The sequence below is a fragment of the Phalaenopsis equestris genome, unplaced genomic scaffold, assembly GCF_001263595.1.
Source record: "Phalaenopsis equestris unplaced genomic scaffold, ASM126359v1 Scaffold000060, whole genome shotgun sequence".
Taxonomy (NCBI): domain Eukaryota; kingdom Viridiplantae; phylum Streptophyta; class Magnoliopsida; order Asparagales; family Orchidaceae; genus Phalaenopsis; species Phalaenopsis equestris.
In genome coordinates this window covers 966,609-986,970 of record NW_018164502.1, presented here as the reverse complement: position 1 = coordinate 986,970, position 20,362 = coordinate 966,609, and positions in this window count along the sequence as shown.

Genomic DNA, 20,362 nt, shown 5'->3' with positions numbered 1-20,362 from the left:
TGTTTAATTTAATATATATATATATATATATATATAGTGAGATAAGTTTTTAAGGAAAGATAAAATAATGTGAAATTGCAACTTGTAAAATATATGATGTTATGAGCGGTAAATTATCATTCTAAAATTAATAAACTTAATGTGAGATAAGATAATTAGCTGTATAGTTGCATTAAAAAGTTACTAAAAGAAGTCACAATAGTCTAAAAATTACTGATGTCAATTACTAATGGCAAAAAATGTCTTTAAACTTAAGTCACATCAATTTTTTCATTATTCGGACCTACAAAAGCATTCCCCAAGTTTATGAAACTCCCCATTTAATGGGTCTAACTACATAAGCAAATCCCAATGATATTTTCGTATAAGCTCATTTAAGGGATCTAGTAAACGTTTAGTGAGGTGCTATGTAGTATAATTTGGAGTTTTGGTCTTGGCTAGTTATGTATATACCTAAGAGTGAAGTGATATGCAAGTAAATCTTGCAGTTTAGGTGTTAGGTTGTTACATACATAATATTTGCATCAGAATATTTTTATATGCATGAGTAAGGTTGTATGTAGGTATAAATTGAAGTTTAGTTGTTAGGATTTTTGTTTTTGTTTTAGACATAGTTACGATATATTTCTTGTTTAGATTTTGCACATTCCTACATTTACTTGTGTATAATGCTCCTGATTATTTTTGTTGTTAGTCCACCTATAGATGACCACAGGTGGTGCTGGTGATCATCTAACTTAGCGAGTTAATGTAAGTAAAAAAATTAATTTTTTCATATTAATTTTGGCTCTTAATGTTTAAATTGACCACTAATAATTGGTTTTTATTATGTAGGAGGAGTATGAGCAGCTCTGGGAGAGGCAGTGGCCTCTTAGACGCCGAGCACTGTCAGCAGTAGTGGTAGTCAATTTACCACTATGCAACATATGTTCGAGCCATGGACACACGCGTCAGGGAAGAAGAAGGTAGAGATCTCTTTTGCTTTTGTGGGTGGCACGAGCTCATCACACCTAAGTGGGCGGAGCATTCCAAGCAGGTCGTTGTTATGACTTAGGAGGTTCACCATCTACATGAAGGCCAATAGAGAATTAAGTAGAGTAAACCACGCTTGACAGAGATTATATAAGATCGTTTGGGCAAGTGAACGGTGACTGTTGTAGTGGAACAGTGACTGCTATATACAAGGAGGAGTAAGAGAATAAGTTTTCATGTATTTTAAATTTATTAAACTTTTAATAGTTCAGATTTGTGGCAGTATCTTTTTTTTTCAGTATTTATATTTTTAAGAATTTTGAACTATGATATGACCGGATATAATGTTGTTATGATGTAGATTAATCATTAATTTTGTTCTAGGCATAGCTCTTCCTCTTTTTTTTTTTTTTTTATTTTTAGACATAGTTGTTATTTATTTCTTACCTTTACTGCACCGTTTCTTTCTACTTATGATTATCTTTCCCACTAGTACTAATCTTTTTAATATCATTCATTTGTTTGCAGATGACCACAGATGATACAGGCAATCAGCCACCTCATAGACCCGTGTTTTGGGGACCCTTGAGACCACGTACTATAACAGGAAGAGTTGGTCGTCTACTCCTGTCACTGCTTCCACTGCTGTTACACCTTCTGTGACACCTCCTCCCCCATCTACTGCTATACCTTTTGTGTCACCTCTTCCCCCACCAGCTGCTGCTAAATCTTCTATGGCACCTTCTCCCCCACCGACTGCTACTACCCCCCTCTTGTGGCACCTTCTTTTGCACCTGATGCAACCCTGTCTCCTGTGAGGCTTTCCGCTTCTGCACCTACTCGCCCACATGTTGCTGGCACTCCTCTTGAGCTTGACCTGTCGACTCCTACTCGCGGAGGGTACACTTACTTCCAGAGTGTGACACGTAAGTTATTTTTAACATTATATTACCTTTATTCTTCATTTTATATGTTTTTGTTTGTAACTACTTTATTTCTTAAGTAGATTCATTCCTCACAAGCTGTCCGTCACCTACATCATAGAGACTATCCAGAGCAGGTATGACAAGTCATATTTGTCATGGAAGCAAATACTTATAGCCACTCGAGACTTGTGGTTCAAGAGTTTGAGATATGATCATTAAATTTGAATTAAATTTATAAATTTAATTTATTTTTTTATACTAACAAATTGACTATTTTTAACGTTGCAAAAGTCTTTCACGTGGCTCTCAAAACACCACCAGCAAATACACTGAATCTTCGAGATTCGGGCAGGCATTGCCTTGCCGACATGTTCACGATAGGCCATTGGCAAGCGACCTATCTAGATTAGTGAAGGGCTATGGGATTAGTTGGCTTTAACTTGGGCCTCACTTGATTACAAGATGAAGACACTAACAAACCGGGCAAATCGGGCGACGGAGGGGGCCAGGGGAGTTGTGCTCCTTCTTGGTGGATCGGTTTCCCATACGGAGCTCTACAGGAGACTAATAAGATTTTTTAAGATATTTAAACATTAATTCAATTTTTTGAGTATTTTTTTAGTACTACTCATTTTTGCACGCTACACCGGCCAAGGAGTTGAGTTGTGCTCCCTCCATTGCGGAGTTGCATATTTGAACTCATTGACAACTAGGGACTGTGCAGAGGGTCTCGGAGCATTCCCGACGGGTTAACATAAGTTAAAAACCTTAAATTAAAAGTTTATTTTGATTATAACTATTGAATGTGTTAATTAAATGCCAGTTATCATTATGTAGGTGGAGTTCGCGCAACTTCGGCGAAGGCACTTGGCTGCTCAGGCCCAAACTTCTACCAACAGTAGTGGTAGTTAGTATACCACTACACAGTCCGAGTATGAGCTTTGGACCCATGCGACATAGAGGAAGAAGGGGAGGGTTTGTGGCCTTGGAGCGGAGTGCATAGTCTTTAAGGCCGAGCTCTCCGATGGTCCCGTTCTTAGTTCCCTAATCTCTTCATTGTCATACTAGGAGGCTCTTGCTAGGCATGTGGCTGCAATGAACGGAGAGATTCGCGAGTTGCACAAGCAGTTGCTGGAAGGCCAACATACAGTTGAAGACTCTATAGCACATATGAAAGAGACCTTAACAGATAATCGAGGCAAGCAACTGACGACATCCGTGAAGGAGTAGGAGGATGGAGATGATGAGTAGTTTCTTTATGTTTTTTTTTTTTTAATTTGTAAACATTATGTTGAAAATTTGCTGTATAATTTTTTTGGATTAACTTTTCTATTCTTATTTCGGACGATTTGTGACAAGTGTCTTCCTTTCATTAATGATATTTTTTAGAGATTTGATATGTGATATAATTATTGCTTAATGTGGTATGTGATGTGGAATATATTTTTGTGTAGGTTGTGAAAATGTAAATGATTTTTTTTTGTTACATATTTTTGTAGGATTTGTATTTGTTTTTAGACGCAAATTCTGACTTGAAATCGAGGATAATATTTCGACATTATACGATATTTTTATAACAGTAATGAGATGGTAATCCGACGCAAATATTTTTTTATCAGATATTTTCAGACTTAAATTTCAATGCAGATTTTGTATAAACAAATTAGACGCTAATACGACGTGTCAGAATATTTTGATGTTAATTGGACGTAAATAAAATTATCAACCCTTAATTTACAGCGAAAAAAATCGATCGTAAATTAGACTCAAATCCATCGATAACCCTTAAATATCGGCGGATCTGCGTCCAATTCACAGCCGAAGTAATTATGCTTAATTTCTGTAGCGGTATAAATCTTAGAGGTGATATTGGGTGCTAGTGTTTGTGTCAACAAAGAGCATTAGTCTTGGCAGCAAAAACATTATTGGCAATGAAAAGCATTATTGTTTGTGTCAGCGAAGAGCCTCGTCCTTCTTGGAGAAGACTGGGTTGTTGAGAGCAATTGAGGTTGTTGATGGTGATAAGCATCAACCTTCTTAGCAATTGTTGGCATTGACATGGGCCTTGATGATAAATGAATATCAGATGCTAGTATGTAGTAATGGTAGGAGTTGGCATTTGTCATGTGATGGGTGTCAAATGCTTGTTGGTATAATTATGAAATCATTTGAGCCTTAAAATCTCTCCATTGAAATTCCTTTTGGAGCCACCTTTTTAAGGAACCTTAGATTATAAAAGTAAAACATATATACATTTTCAATGAAGTTAATCTAGTCATTTTCACTGATCATCTAGAAGCACCAGACAGTTGGAGTTGATAATTATATAAATTTTTAATAATATCATAACTCCTTAATGATATAAAAAATTAGTAATATTGTGCAGATCAGATTTATCTCATCGAGATGCTCATTGCACCTATCATATCATAGAATTTGGAAATCATTTGATTCATTGAATGTTCTCTCGAAATTTTATTTATACAATTGTTTGCTTTGCTTTTCTCTACCTAGACTCCAGTCAAAATGTTATTGATGTCATTAGATTCATCTTACCGAAATACTCATTTTGATTCATTTTTTAAATAGTGTTCACATAATCCTAGAGTAAATTCTAAAAAATTGGAATTCGAATATACAAATGATTTATGAAATCACAATTTTGCCAAAATTGATGCTTGATTTGATAATTTTTTTGCTGAGATATTAAGATCATAGATATGCAAACAAAGAATTGGTTATGATATAATATACTTGTAAACATGGAAGTTTATATGTTAGGTATGTAAATACATAAGAAATATGTGGTATGCATGTAAATGCCCCTAGCCATTTCATAATGCTCCTGGCAACACTGCCAGCATTCTTGTCAAAAAACAATAGCAAAAGGACTTACATTATTAGGGTAAATATTGATGTCGCCTGTCTGTAAGTTTGCGGACAAGTGGTGGCAAGTTTTCTGGTGGAGATGACTTGCCGTTACCTATCAATGATGTTGGCGGCGTTTGAAAGTTTGAATGCAATATTTAGTATTGAATTGAATGGTATCAAATAGATAAAGAATGCATTCTATAGTCTAGAGGAGAGAGCTATAAAGAAAAATACAAAAAATATAAATATTTTCAAAATTGAGCATATATTATAACAAGATAATAACTCTAATAATTATATATATATATATATATTGAGCTTGTAGGGGGGATGGTGGCAAAGTGACAAGCGAGTAAAGAGAATATGCATTGAGAATAAATTTCTTGGTTTTAGGACGTTGGGTTCGTCGAGCTTGTCTGAATTGACTTGCAAGTGGCTGTCATGTTGTAAGAAGAGAAGTGCATGGGGCGGGCGGAAGACCAACGAGAGGAGAACAAAAAATTAACCTAAAAATAATATTTCAGTGCTCTAATATCATATTAGTGTTTGAAGTAGTGTGTTTGTGCTAATATGATCAAGTATGATAAATTTTCCTCCAAGCCTCCTTTCATGCATTACTTCATGGCATCTACTTCAAATACTCGCATGAAAAGAACAACATGAGATGAGATAAATAGCCGAACAGAGCAATGTAAATAGTTGTATCAAAAACATTGGGCAAAACTTTACATTATATTGGGGAAATAGGTGGGCTTATATGTTCGGTCCACAACAAAGGTTAATGTGATCCATTGTTTTGTAGAACGTCACATTGGAAACTAGCCCGGTTAGGGTTCCAAATAGTATAATATATATTTGGGACATTTACATACATAGCAAATAACACCCCAATTTTTTATGCATTTACATATCTAATGCCTATATTTTATTTTTATACTTGTACCACCCAAATCTTTTATATCACATAAGCAATACCACCATTTTAACTTTAAAAAGTAAAATAGATACTTTTATTTTAAAATAAAGCGACAATGTATGTAAAAAAACTAAAAATTGAAGTTTGGATGTTAGATAGCTAAATACATGAGAATTGAGTGATATGCATGTGAATTTTGTTATTTTTAATTTTTTTCCCTTTTCATCAAATGATTTATCTTTTTTATTTTAATCAATAAGTAGTAGCCATGTAATTTTTTTTGAAAATGCTAACAATTTATAACCATAAGAAACATCTAATTAATTAGGAAAAAATAATTTAACCAATAGAATTGAACTTTTTCGCATAAAAGGTCAGTCTATTTACATCCAGTTAAAAATAACAAACAGTTTTTTATTTATTAGAATTTAGAGATTAAGAAAGGTTCGTTGTAGATTTATCTTATCATTTTCTCTTATCCTTATTTGTAAAATGACAACTAACTAGAATACAAATGTGCCAAAGCAAAAAAATAAAAAAATAATTAATTAAAATTAAAAAAAAACCTTGCTTTGGAAATTTATATCAAGAGATTCAATTGCTAATTATTTTTTTTTCCAACTAATATATTACGCATTCGAGCACATATCTCATTAACTCTTTGCAAAATAATCCCACTCAATTGTTTTAGTCAAATCCTCGGTCATAATCTCTTTTAACAAAATCATTAATAGAATATTAATAAAATATCAAAAGCAATATAATTTGCCTCATTCTATTATTTATATACTACATAACAATAAAACATTATAAGGTCAAAAATAAATGTGACATGAGATATGTGCATAAAAGCCTCTTGTGTGCATGATCTTTGTGCATGCAACTTGATAAGCTTTCGTGCAATTCATGCAAATTACATGCTTCTACCCTTCATTTATATTTTTTATTTTGCAAGGTTGGTTGGCTTTCTTATCTTCGCCACTTGGGTTATGGATTTCAATTAATAAAATTTGGGTTAGTTGGTAGAGTATTCAATTATGAATCTTATGTGAAGCAAATTTATGTTACCATTATTAAATTTATGTTGGCTAGGTGACACTTTTTTTAAAGTCTTCTGTTTTACTTGTCGTTTGTCCTTAATTCATAAATTATAAAAGGGCCATTTAAATAAACACCATACCCAATTTCTATGTATATACATATCTAATACCTAAACCTTATTTTATACATTTATACAATCCAAATCTTCACATCACATAAAAAATAGCACCATTCTAAACTTTAAAATATAAAATATGCCTGTTCATGAGTAATTAAGTTGGTATGTATGTAAAAATTAAAGTTTTTATGTACATATCTAATACCTAAACCTTATTTTATACATTTACACAATCCAAATCTTCACATCACATAAAAAATAACACCATTCTAAACTTTAAAATATAAAATACGTCTGTTCATGAGTAATTAAGTTGGTATCTATGTAAAAATTAAAGCTTTTATGCTGGATGTGTAAATACATTGGAATTGAGAGGTATGTAAGAAATTCCTCCATTTTAAAAACAAGAGCACCTTTTTTTATATTGGACTAATTCAAACAAAATTTTAAATTAGTTGATAATTAATGTTCTAAAATTTTCACCTCCATGATGGAAGTCCTTAGTTTGTAGGGCAACAAAGTCTTTAATATATGACAATAATTGACCTCATGCCTGATTATCTATTGCAAATGGACTCCATCATCCCTCATAAATACTTTCTAATGGTGACTATTATCAGACTAAAAGAGTAAAAGCACTAAGTAAGCAATCAATAATGTTCATGGGCCAAATTCCTAAAAAATATTAATATGATGTGTCATCCATAGTAATTAGCATTGGCGCTTGTGTTTGTTAGATGGTGAGCTCAGTTCCATATTCATAAACATTTATTTTATGTTATTTATAATTTTAATAACTAAAATTGAAAAAAATGGTCAACAGTACATATCAAATCAAAGATATTTTGAGACCAAAGTTGTCTGATATATTTGTGGTCGATTATCCTTAAGAAAACATATGGGAAGACATAAAGCCACATGTAAATTTAGATTAATTGTTGCCATTTTATGTTGATCATGAAGGTCTATTATTGACTCATCTAACTTATTAAATATTTTCTGCTGCTCGGAATTAAATGACAGCTGAGCTGAAGTTCCTTCAAAAGCATAAACAATACCTTGTTCCAGCGCGTGCATCCATAAAGAAAAAGTTGCGTCTTGTAATGTTGTCCATTCGGCTCGCGTTCTTTAATGGAGATATTAGGCAGAGGATAAGAGGAGACTGATGGACCACGTGGTTTGAGATCTTGCATCATATTTTGTTCCACAACTGGTGGTCCGGGGGCTCCTGGCTGTCATTTGATCTTTTATTATTTGTTGATGGGCACTTTTGCAAATCAATGAATTAAATATGATGTGGAGTTATGTAATTGGTGCGATAGTGGAAAATTTAATTTATAGGATTAGATGAGAGCTTTGAAGTGAGTATTAAATTCAATCTTTTTGAGAATTAGATTTTGGACTTTTTGAAGTATGTTTCTAATAAACTTATAGTTAAAGTGAATCTAATTTTCATTTGATAAGCATAAGATCCTCTTTGATATGTCAGCCAAAGTTCATTTCGTAAGGATGAAATTTTAAAAATCTCAATAAAATGAATGCAATGAGTTTAAGGTTAGCTTTGAAATCATTAAGATATTCAAATACTCAAAACACTGCTCATAATCAAATTACTTCAAGTTGTATGATAAAGAGTTTTGAGTTTTGATTATGTACATATATAGTCACTATCAATAGGAAGGGGATGTGGACCGGAGATTCAAGAAAGCTCTAAAGTCTTGAAGAATTCTAGAGCTATTTTGGATTGTCATCATCAGATTGTTGCCACATGATCATCATATTAATGGCGTTGTTACCAACTACTATTATCCTCCAACCACTTGTCATTGGGTCATCTCTTGATTTCATTGATGGTCGGCCACTAATTATCGAACCACTACCATTTGATTGTTGATGTTTGACTGCCAGAATCATTGGGCTGCCCTTGTTAGGCCATTACGGTCAAACCTTCACTCCCAAGATGTCACTATCTTTGAAATATCACTAGTCAAACATCATCATTAGACTATTATCGTCAGACTGACACTGCTCGACCATATATATAACAAAACATTTCAGTCAAACCATCATCATCATCATAAAATTGTCACCATTAGATTATTATCTCTAGACTACCTCTATCAAATTGCATAATCAAACTATCACCATTTTGAACTCATTATCCCACATTTTTTATCCTTAAACTATTACTATCCAACCAATATAGTTAGACAGTAGCTAATCATCGTCATTGGACATTTCTTCTTGACCACAATCTTCAAACTACCATTATTCGACCACAGCCATCCAAGCAATACCGACAGACCATCACAATGAGATTGTTTCACTCAACAATTCACATTTGTTGTCAGCTAATATTTGACGTTGATGATCATCGCCAATGATGATTATCCTCTAAAAACCATGCTTGATCAGCTTGGCTCATCAACTAATGTTTGTTGGTCATCACATGACTATGATTTTCCATCCAACTAAGATTGCCTATTTAAATTCGTTCATCTATCATTGCTTAATTATTATTCTCTAACCTCCAAGCTTAACTATGGTTGCATGAACTCCAATCTCGAATTACAGTTGCATAACCTCAAGAACTAGTTCTGGATCATTTGACTAATGTCTCCTGCTTATAGTTATTTTACAATTACTACATTAATTTTATCACCCAATTTCTATTGCTCGACAATGATCAATTGCTGACAGCTGTTTAACATTCATTTCTACAACATAGTTAGCAATGTATGGTCGCTCCATTACTATATATAGCCAAATATTGGTTGACTAGCCATCATCGCCTATTTATGACCGCTTAATCATCAACACCCATCTATAGTAGTCATACATCAATCACAGTTATATTATAGTCTCATGACTACCATTGCATAACTATGGTCTTTTAGTCATAATTGCATGGCCATAGTCTTCTTACTACCCACATCCACTCTTTGCTCACCATTGCTTACACGGTTGATGCACACCGTTGATGCATGTCATTACCTGTAAGGCCAATGTGCATACCATTAACACTAATGTCAATGTCTGACAACTTTGTTGTCTACAATTAACAATGTTATGGTCGCAAGTGATCATCAAAAGGTCTACTCGAAGTTAAACTAGACTTCTTAGTCTTTTGACTTATTTCCCCAATGAAGTTAAACTAGACTTCTTGGCCTTTTGACTTATTCCCCAATGAAGAATGGCCAAATATATCACATATTATCTTTTGAAGAAGACTTTAACATTACATGACTCCTCCAACATTTATAATAAAATTTATTAATCTACACAATTCATGTATATTATGTTGCATTGCTTCTTACAAAATTTAGTAAAGGCCATGCCTATACCAATTGAATCATTTCAACTTGATTAGATACTTCGTTATTTTTAAGCTATTTTTTTTTAATAAAAATAGCTTTTCACATTTAAGAAGGGGGTTAAGTTATGTTAGTTCTCCTATTCCTTAGAATTTCATTACAATAACCACTAAAGATGATGTGCCGTCCTTAGAATTTCATTACAATAACCACTAAAGATGATGCACACTTGCATGCCGTTGATCCTCCAAATATTCTTCTTAAAATTTGATAATAGCATAGCACTATACAGTCAAATATATTTTAATAAAGCTGTAACAAAATATTAACTAATCAAAATTCATATTTTATTTCTCTCGAACTAAACTGATCCATCATTTTAGTGATGCAAAAGCCCACAACGTGTGTCGGCAAATTATTTGGAGACACAGTCTGCAAGTCCATGCAGTTGCAGGCCAAAAATTCTTGGGAAGCAGCGAATGCACAACAAGATTACGTTCTCTAATCAAGGCCATTTACGCTCTGCTGCTTCATCTGCACGTAAATTCTGGGCTCACAAGCTAATTAACATTGCTATTAGTATACCACGTCTGCACAGCATTTTCAAATTATTTCAGAGATCTTCTCTACGACTGGAGAATCATCGACTATCGTGCAGAATATGCGTGTGATAATGTGTGTAATGTTGCAAAGTAAATTTATTAATTAAAAGATCGAGATACGACATTATCTATCTACAGTTAATGCTAAAAGATAGCCTTATCTCCCTGAATATTAAATTATCTGATGAGATGGAGACGCTACATTCAAATATAAAGTATTGGATTGATGCCCTTTGAGCATTTACATGCATGCCACCTAATTCATCTAAATTTTGTTTTCTAAATTCATAGCACCCAAAATTTTCATATTATATCAAAATATCATGATTTTATCTTTACAAATTGAATAACTTCTCATGAAAAGATATGTGATATTAGGGTGTTGAATCCGAATAAGACGTAGGGCTCGTAATGTTTATGAGTTATGCCCAAATGCTGCTAGTATTGAGCATAAAAGAGAGAAAGAGAGAGGAGCAGCCCTTGAGGAACCCTGCCACCCCTTCTGATCCCACCTTTATTATTCCTCATGTTTTAACATTTGACCTTTATTTATAAGTCTAATGAGTTATTTTTACATGTTATAAATAATTATATAAATATACATATTATTAAGTCATATTCAGTAGTTTTATATCATTTTCAACAGCTTTATATCAAGTTTTATAGTTTTATGCTATGTCCTACAATTTTATGTCATGTCTATCAATTTTATGTCATATCATACAGTTTGACCTCCAGGCAATTCAACCAGTTCTTATGATATGCAATTCAAAAATTCCGACAATTAAACAGTTTTCTAGTTCGGCAGATGGATAGTTCGGTAACTGGGTGACTAGGCTGCTGGGCAATTCTGTAATTCAACAGCGAAGCAGTTAAACAATTTGACAACCGAGTAGTTCAACAATCGAGTAATTATGCAGTTGACTAATTCAATAATTTGACAATTGGAAAATTCATTAATTCAACAGCTAGGCAGTCCAACAATTTATCAGCTGAGCTATTCAACAATTTGCCCGTTGAGCAATTCAACAATTTAGCACTTGGGCATCTCGGAAGGCCTTTTTAGGTGTGTGTGTGTGTATATAACTGAGTGACGTGCACATTAAATCATCTTCTAATTTTTAATTTAGATCACCTAAGATTATTTACTTGAATATAATATCTCTAGGTTTAACCAAGGAATAAACGGTGAACCGAAAATTTATCCAATTGCGAAATATATGAAGAGCATTAATTAACCCACGTGTTTTATAATCTTATATATTAAATCCTTACTCAACTACAATATGGCTAGGACTTGTTACTTGAATAAACAATTATTTAGTGGGGTCATATAATCATTTTTTTTTAATTTAGATGTGAAATGATAACGGTTGTTACGTACACTATTGCTCTCTTGAATCCGCTTATGTTACTTGGAGCAAAATATATCTCTTCACCAATAGACAATATGCTTCATTTGATTCATATTTTCTTAGGAGTTGTGTGTATAAAAATATTACAATGTAAACCCTGTGTATGAAGATTAGCACAAACACAGAAAGAAGAGAAGTTACGAGAGGATATACTGGAGTTTAATGTTGAAACTTGAAAGGGAAAAATTATAGGGCACGTCCTGATTGAAATGATTATATTGATATGCGCTACAATTTTCAATTGATGCCCTTCACTGTAATTGGGGAAGGTATTGATGTGTTATAGCTTAAATTATGTAGAATGATTCAAGATAGAATCTAAAATGGCTTGGAAGCATTGGAGTTTGTTTTAGAATTGTTTATATTGTATTAGTTTTTTTTTTTTTTTTTTGCTTCTTATGTTGGTTTTGAGTTCACTTAATTTTTTTATCTCTGTTTTTGGTTGTTGTTTTTTGAGGTCCTTCTTCCGGTTGGTTTGGTTTGTTGTTCTTGCAGGTTTTCTTATTGCCAATTAGAGAAGATACAGTGGTTTTTTGGATCTATGGAGCTCTATTTCAAGGTTGTTGATTGTGATTATTGTTAGAGTTTTTGTCTGTAGAGTTTTATTTCAAAAAAGTTGATTGAAGATGCTCTTTGAAAATGTTTCTGTTTGGTGGTTTTAGCATTAATGTCTTAGATTAGCAGTCGTTATTTGCATATATTTCCACGGCGATCGCTAATTGTATGTCTCTAAACTTTTTTGCATTTTGTTGTATTGTGTTATGTTTTTTGATGTATTTTTCTTGCTTTTTAAATAAAGTTTTTTTTTTAAAAAAAAGAATAAAAAAAATCAATAACAGCACTTAAAAATAAATGCAACAATAGACAGTAAAATATATAAAAAAATTTTAGCTAGAAACACAAAATTGGCATTTTAATTGCAAATTACGAAGATCACGCAAGCCATGCAATTCAACGCTTTGTCGACATGTGTGTAAATCAACTTGCACCCGTCATGTTCCCCATGCATTGGATCTGGCGGCCATTAGCCATCTTTTTGGTGGGACGTCGCCTTCTCAGATCCGTCGCCGAGTTTTCAGCTGCTGCTACAACACCGATTTCGTAAAATGGGCTTGTTTCATGGGCCGTTACCTTTGTTGCATTATTAAAATAGATATGATTGACGCCCATATCTCCCAAATTTTGCTACGAAATCTTTGCGACTTCATCAACACTTTGCGATTATTGCATCAGGACATCAGACATAAATTTACGTCAGGAGTACAGTGAGCACTCGCCATGTGATAAGTGGGCCCCACTGTAATATACTAGTTTGATAGATTTTTAGAGGAGTGAGGCTCACTTGTCGCGTGACACACTCCCACTGTACTCCAAATATAATTTTTCGTGTTATTGACGCTTATAATGTAAAGTTAAGATCATTAATCCTTTGCGTTATTTGTAAAAAAAAAAAAAAATTATTTAAAATAATTTTATAAATCTGAATACTCTAGATATGATATTGACTAACATAACATTAAATTTGATAAACTCTATTTCACAACAATATTCTAATTGTGAAATAAGAATAAGATTTCTAGCATTTTATTAACCAAAACAAAAAACAAAAAAATATTTTGTAAATAGGAATATGAAATACTATAAATATTAAAAATTCTATGAAATTATGAAGAATTTGGCGACTTAATAGAACATAAAAAAATAGAATTATTTTGTATGAAGATTAGCACAAACACAGAAAGAAGAGAAGTTACGAGAGGATACACTGGAGTTTAATGTTGAAACTTGAAAGGGACAAATTATAGGGTACATCCTGATTGAAATGATTATACTGATATGCGCTACAATTTTTAGTTGATGCTCTTCACTGTAATTGGGGAAGGTGTTGATATGTTATAGCTTAAATTATGCAGAATGATTTGAGATAGAATCTAAAATGGCTTGGAAGCATTGGAGTTTGTTTTAGAATTGTGTATATTGTATCAGCTTTTTTTTTTTCTTGGGGGGAGAAGTCAAGGACCAAGAATTGTAGTATAATTTTGGCATTGATGATATGGTTTAGCCTTATTGATGATTGCATGCATCAATACTATTGGTGATGATGAGAGACAACTTTCATAGATGTGTATATTAGTATAGACTATATGTCTATAATGGTTTTCATTATAGGAAATTGCCCGATTAATATCAGACATTTCCTCTGATTAGCACAGAATGACGTTAAATTGGGCGTCGCTAAGTGATTTTGCATCGACATTTGAGTCAGTTTTTTATTAGCGTTCGAATTTAAATCACCTGAATTCATCGCTAAATTTTTTTGTCGAAATTAAGGGCGATGCTAACATAACAACGGAGGAACGTCGAAACTGGTCGACGCAAATTAGAGTCAGATAAGGTAAGCTTTTATTAGTGTCGGTCATGTCCCACACTGATTGGCGGCGCCCAGGTTTGACATTCTTGCATCAATTTAGCGGTAAAAAGTATCGATTGGTTGCTTGCGATTTTTAGCTTTGGAATATTCTGACGCTAATCTGACGCAAACCTGTAAGACACAGAAAAATTACAGTAAAACGATTAGATTTTAGATACTCGCACATAACAAACACAATCAACATAACAGGACAGGAAATCTCCAACATATTTACATAATAATATCAAATTAGATTAAATATAAATGGATCAAACTATTCAAAGTTCATAACACAAGAAACTGAAAGTTTGCTTAAATAAAATTAAAAAAAAAAAACATAAATTCAGCCTCTATGTCGGGGGACATCATCAAACACAAAATATCCTAATCTTCCTCCTCATCATCATCCAGCTCCTCATCCTCCTCGACAACACTCATATGTCGCTTGCCCCGAAGATCAAATTTGAAATTTGAGAAAATAGTGAAAAAAAAAAACATGATGGGAAGCCTCTTTGCTTGGAAAATGCTTGTAGAAGCCTTTAGAACTTATATTTGGAATTTATTGGAATTTTATTAAAATATTAGATGGCTCCGAAGACAGAGAGGAAATGGGAAAGAGGTTTTTTATCAAAGAAAATTTACAAGTTTGAAAGCACAAGATCGGTATAATGATTTACTTTCATCAAAAAGTTGATTGTTGAATGAAGCTTTTCTCATCCTATAGGTGCGGTAGGGAATTTGATTGTAGCACGAAACTGTGAGTGCTTTTGTTACTTTACTATTGTAGCAGTCATCTCAGTTGTTCGTGAATTCTATGCAAATCTCCAAGAGGAATTTGACGATTTGGCATTTGTTAGGGAGAAATTAGTAGATTTCAATCATGTTCGATCAATACTTTATTCTTGTTGCCTGGCGTGATTGATTGCTATTACTCATACTTTGAATCTATTGAGCAGCAATTGGATGAAATTACTAAATTTTTTTACCGATGGGCGTGGAGCTTGGAAGATTAAGAATGACCATAAGGTAAATTTTTCTTCTTCAATTCTTAATGCTCCATCTAAAGCATGACATTATTTTATGTCTTCCCGATTTCTTCCTACAAACTATTTAGGTGAAGTAACCCGTGAAAAGCCACTTTGCACTTCTGCATTCAAATGATGAAACCTATTGACATTGGCTCTCACATCTACAAGTCCATTATCAGTTCTTCTATTGGAGGTTCCACTGCAGTTTTGGGTTACCCCTTACTTATCTTTACTATATGCAAACAATCTAGAGTTAATTTTGAAGCTTGGGAGGAGTTATTACATTCACTAAAGTCTATCGGTAAGGCTAATGTGGATATATATGGAAAACATGTTACACTTGGTTTTAGAGGTCAATCTTCAGATATTTCTTCTACCTCTATCTCTAGACATTCTACTTCTACTGTTGCTGCTTCACCTACTGCTATTTGGGAAGAACTTCATGATCATTATTAGGAGCATCAAAATGATATTACTTTTGTACAATGTCAGTTGTGGGAGAATGAAGATCTTTAGGAATATTTGGAACAATATTTGAAGCAGAAAAATAATTATGAGGCTAGTTTCAATACTTTTATAGTGGGCTTCCTGAAAGGGGACCAGAGTGTGGAGTTTCCCTCATTTCATCATTATCCTACTTTTGAACTTTGCAAGGCTATGGAAGAAGAAGAAGAAGAAGATGATGATGGTGTTGATGAGGAGGAGTAGTGATTTTGAGTCTAGATGTGCTTACTTTCATTTGTTACTGCTGACTTTTAGTTATTTTATTGTACTGGACACTATGTTATTTATGATACCGTTGTTGTGGATTTTGGACTTTATTGTTGTTACTACACTACAGTTTACATTTTGCTTCAGTTTATATATAGCATTGCCTGTGTATTAGAGTGGCTCTTTCACTTTGAATTTTTTATGTTATACCTGTTGATTTGAGATCTACTACTGCTACAAATACATGTTTTTTACTACTTGTACATGCATGATTTTCATATTTAGAACCCTGAGATAGATCATAATTATGGTAAATTTTTCTCTCCTCAGACTTATTTTGAATTGTTTAAAAATTTAAGTTTAGGGGAGGGAGAAAACTTTTAAAAACTAAATTGTATTTGTCCTCAATATACTATAGTTAAAAATTATTTTTAAGCATAACCTGTGGTATGTGGTGTTGTCTTTAAAGAACTATATTTTTTTATTCTATAAATGTTATAGTAAACTTAAGTAAAAGTTTTTAATAATAAAGTATATTTCTAGAGTTAAAATATTTGGTATAAAAGGTAGGAATATGCTTTTATTATTTATAGTAAAAAAATGTATTTTTGAAATACTAAGAATCTTAGATTTACATTTTAAAAAGAATTGAGATTCTATGAAGAATCATTTTTAAACTAGTACACATTATAAAGTAAAGAATTGTGATAAATTTCTAACTTTATGAGGAGAATAGTGAAGTTCATAATCATTAAAGACTATCCAAATATAGTAATCATCACATAAAAGAGTAAAAATTAAAAACATCCTGAAAGAAAAGGAAAAAAAGGAAAAAAAAAGAAAAGTAAAAAGAAAATAGGAAAGGAGAAGCTTGAGGAGATGCATAATTAAAATTTGACTTCACTTGAATCATCTTAAGGAAAAAAAAATTAATTATAATTCCGAGCTTGTTATCAATTCTAAAGATATTAGTTAAATCCTTACTAATGGAGTTCTCAGATAATTCTATTTTTTCAATTCTTCTATGATTTTAAGTGTGAAAAATTACGATTATTTTTTAAATAAATAAAAAATCAGAATTTTTAACTTGATTGCTAGATACTTTTATACCGTAGTTCTAATCCGAGTTATTAAAATTTTTTCTAAAGTTTCACTATCACCTTTATGTGGCAAAATTATAGGAATCTCTAATGAAACTCACTACCATAAGTTAAAGCATTTAGTTTATAAAATAAATGGGATAATAGAGGACAAGTAACGTTTAAGTTTAAGGAAATTGATACGCCTTAAAATGTGCTATTTTTTATATTTTATGCTTATTTTTAATGATATTGCACTTTAATTGAAGGTATTTTGTTTTCGATATAAGAGATGAAGTTTTGTAGAGAAAGGAGAGAAAACGGAGCAAAATGGAGCAAGGAGCTTATTTCTCGACTGTCGCCTAGTCGTCGTCAGTTATTTGAGGCTTTTAGAAGGGTGGAGCCTAGGACCCACAGTTGTAAGGAGAATTGAGAAATTATTCAAAGGAACTTCAGAGGATTTGCTTGTGGAGAAGTTTAAGATAAGTACTTTGTATTTTGTTTGAGTTTTATTTATTGTGTGAACTTAAATTTTAATATAAATCATGTTTTCTTGTGTTATCCCCATGAGGTTTAAATAGTTTTTTTTTAATATTTCTCCTTGTAGTAAGAATTAATATGTGTAGGACTAAAATTGTTTAAAATTTCTTTTATTCCATGCCCGTGATGATTCTTTACTTCGTACTTAATTCACATATTCAATATGATTGATTCTTTACTTCGTACTTAATTCACATATTCAATCTGATCAATTGGTATGTTAAAACTTGTTGTGAAGCCATAATGACTCGAGAGGGCTATGTATTCCTCAACTAGTAAGAATCATATTAATGTGGTGGGTGATATAGTAGTTTATTAATTAGTGCAAATAGATAGGGAGATAAATTTTGATGGGTGTAAATTAGTGTTTTGAGAGTGATAGGCTAAATTTCTATCAATTTGATCTTCAGTTTGGAACTTAAGGACCAGTTAGTTTTAAAGAGATGGCATATTAGGTAATCTAAAAGTGAGAGGTTATAACCTACCCATCATAACCTTAAAATTAGAAACTTAACTCTAAGTTAGCCAAAGTTCTTTGTGCACTCGGAAGAGGGTAAAGAATATGATTGCTCCTATTTGTCACAAAACTACGTTTAAATCTTTAAACATTTGATTCTCACATTAATTATGATCTCATTGCAAGGAGAAAGACTTTTACATAATTTGAACTCTTTTCTGTTTAACTAGTTTAGAAAATTTTAGAATTTTTTTTAAGTATTGAAATAGAATTTGTAGGATTTAGTTAATTCTTTTTACATATAAGCTTCCGACCTTATTTCTTAGATAATTGTTTGGAGTTTAAGTAATTTTTTACTAAGTTAATAAAAGAGTTTTCACCTTTCACGTGAAATCGATACTTGGGGCTTAAAAAGAAAGTCATATATTACTTGAAATGATATGTGCACTTGTATAGTATCCCTAGTGTGTAAAATTAAATTGTGGAAAGAAAATGAGAATTATTTGATATATAATATTCAATTAAGAATTAAACATTGTAAAACCGCTACAACATCAAGTTTTTGGCCAAGTCTTCTAAGATTGAAATTGAAGTAGTCACACACTACGCACGCACTCATTGTGTTCGTGGGATCACCCAACTGAAGAGTTCTACTATAAAATGATTACAGTTGCAACAACTTGTCCCACTGGTGAGAAGGGTTGTACGTCTCTCAAGTTACAACGGTGGCATGTGAATGAACTTGTTGCAAAGAATGAACGGCGACTGATAGGAATTGACTGTGGCTAGTAAGTGGTGGTCGACAATGGTCGTCGATGGTCAACAGCGGTCGATGGTGGTCTACGTTGATCAACAGTGGTTAGTGGTGGTTGACAGCAGTCGACAACGATCAGCGGCGATCAGCGGTGGTCAACGACTCCAGAGTGATGTTGAACTTCAGCTTCTTCTCAAATTTTTGAGCTCTCCTCCCCCCTCCCCTCATGACAGGGGTGGGATCTATTCATAGAGTTTCGGGTGCAATTAATGCAGGAATATGAACCACTTTGATCGGAAAGTTCAAAGAGCTTCCCCTGATCAGAAAGCATTCGATGAACAACTGAGTGCCTTAACGATGTCAGCACCAATCGGTCTTAGGCTCGTTGGATTTGTCTCGTTGAGACACTCGATTCAACTATAATCTCACTAGATTCAACATCTATGTGATCTTCCAAATATGTATAGAAAACTTTCGCAAGTGGTTTAATGGCTTAACCTGGGTTTAATTTGGTTCAATTTGAAACTATGTTGGTATCATTTGGTCTATCTCATCGAGCCAGTTAGTTTGACCATAAGTTTATTGAAATCAGACCTCCGAATTACTTTTTATCAGAGTTTGACCATTTCTTACTCAGAAGATCGCCTTGAGATCTGTCATGCCTCAAGATTAATGCTAGATGATGGAAATTTATTGACAGTGTATCAACGATAAATTATTTTTTAAAATCTTTAAATCAAGACTCTATATGTGGTGTGTGTGTGTGTGTGTGTGTGTGTGTGTGTGTGTGTGTGTGTGTGTGTGTGTGTGTGTGTGTGTGTGTGTGTGTGCAAGTGTTGAAAAAAATCATCTTAACCTATTATCTCCAAAACTTTCTAAAAATCAGGACAACCTTTGCCCCATAAGTCGCTTCCCTCCTTCAACCAAAGGCACTGATGACAGCTTTCCACTCAACAAAGTTTCTCTCTTCTATTTTTCTTCACGTTCCACTGCCTCTAAAGCTCGATTAGGCCATGTCCCAAATGATATTAGTCTACTGTCAATATTAGTTGAGTTCACAACATGAGCTTTCATCATGGTTTGTAAGCATGCACGATTTCAGCGAGGTTGTTGGGCCTTTGACTTTATAACATGATGATCTCACGTCATTTTCCGCAAGACATTGCACCTGTAGGAGCTTAGCCACCGACGATTATTGCAGGCTCATT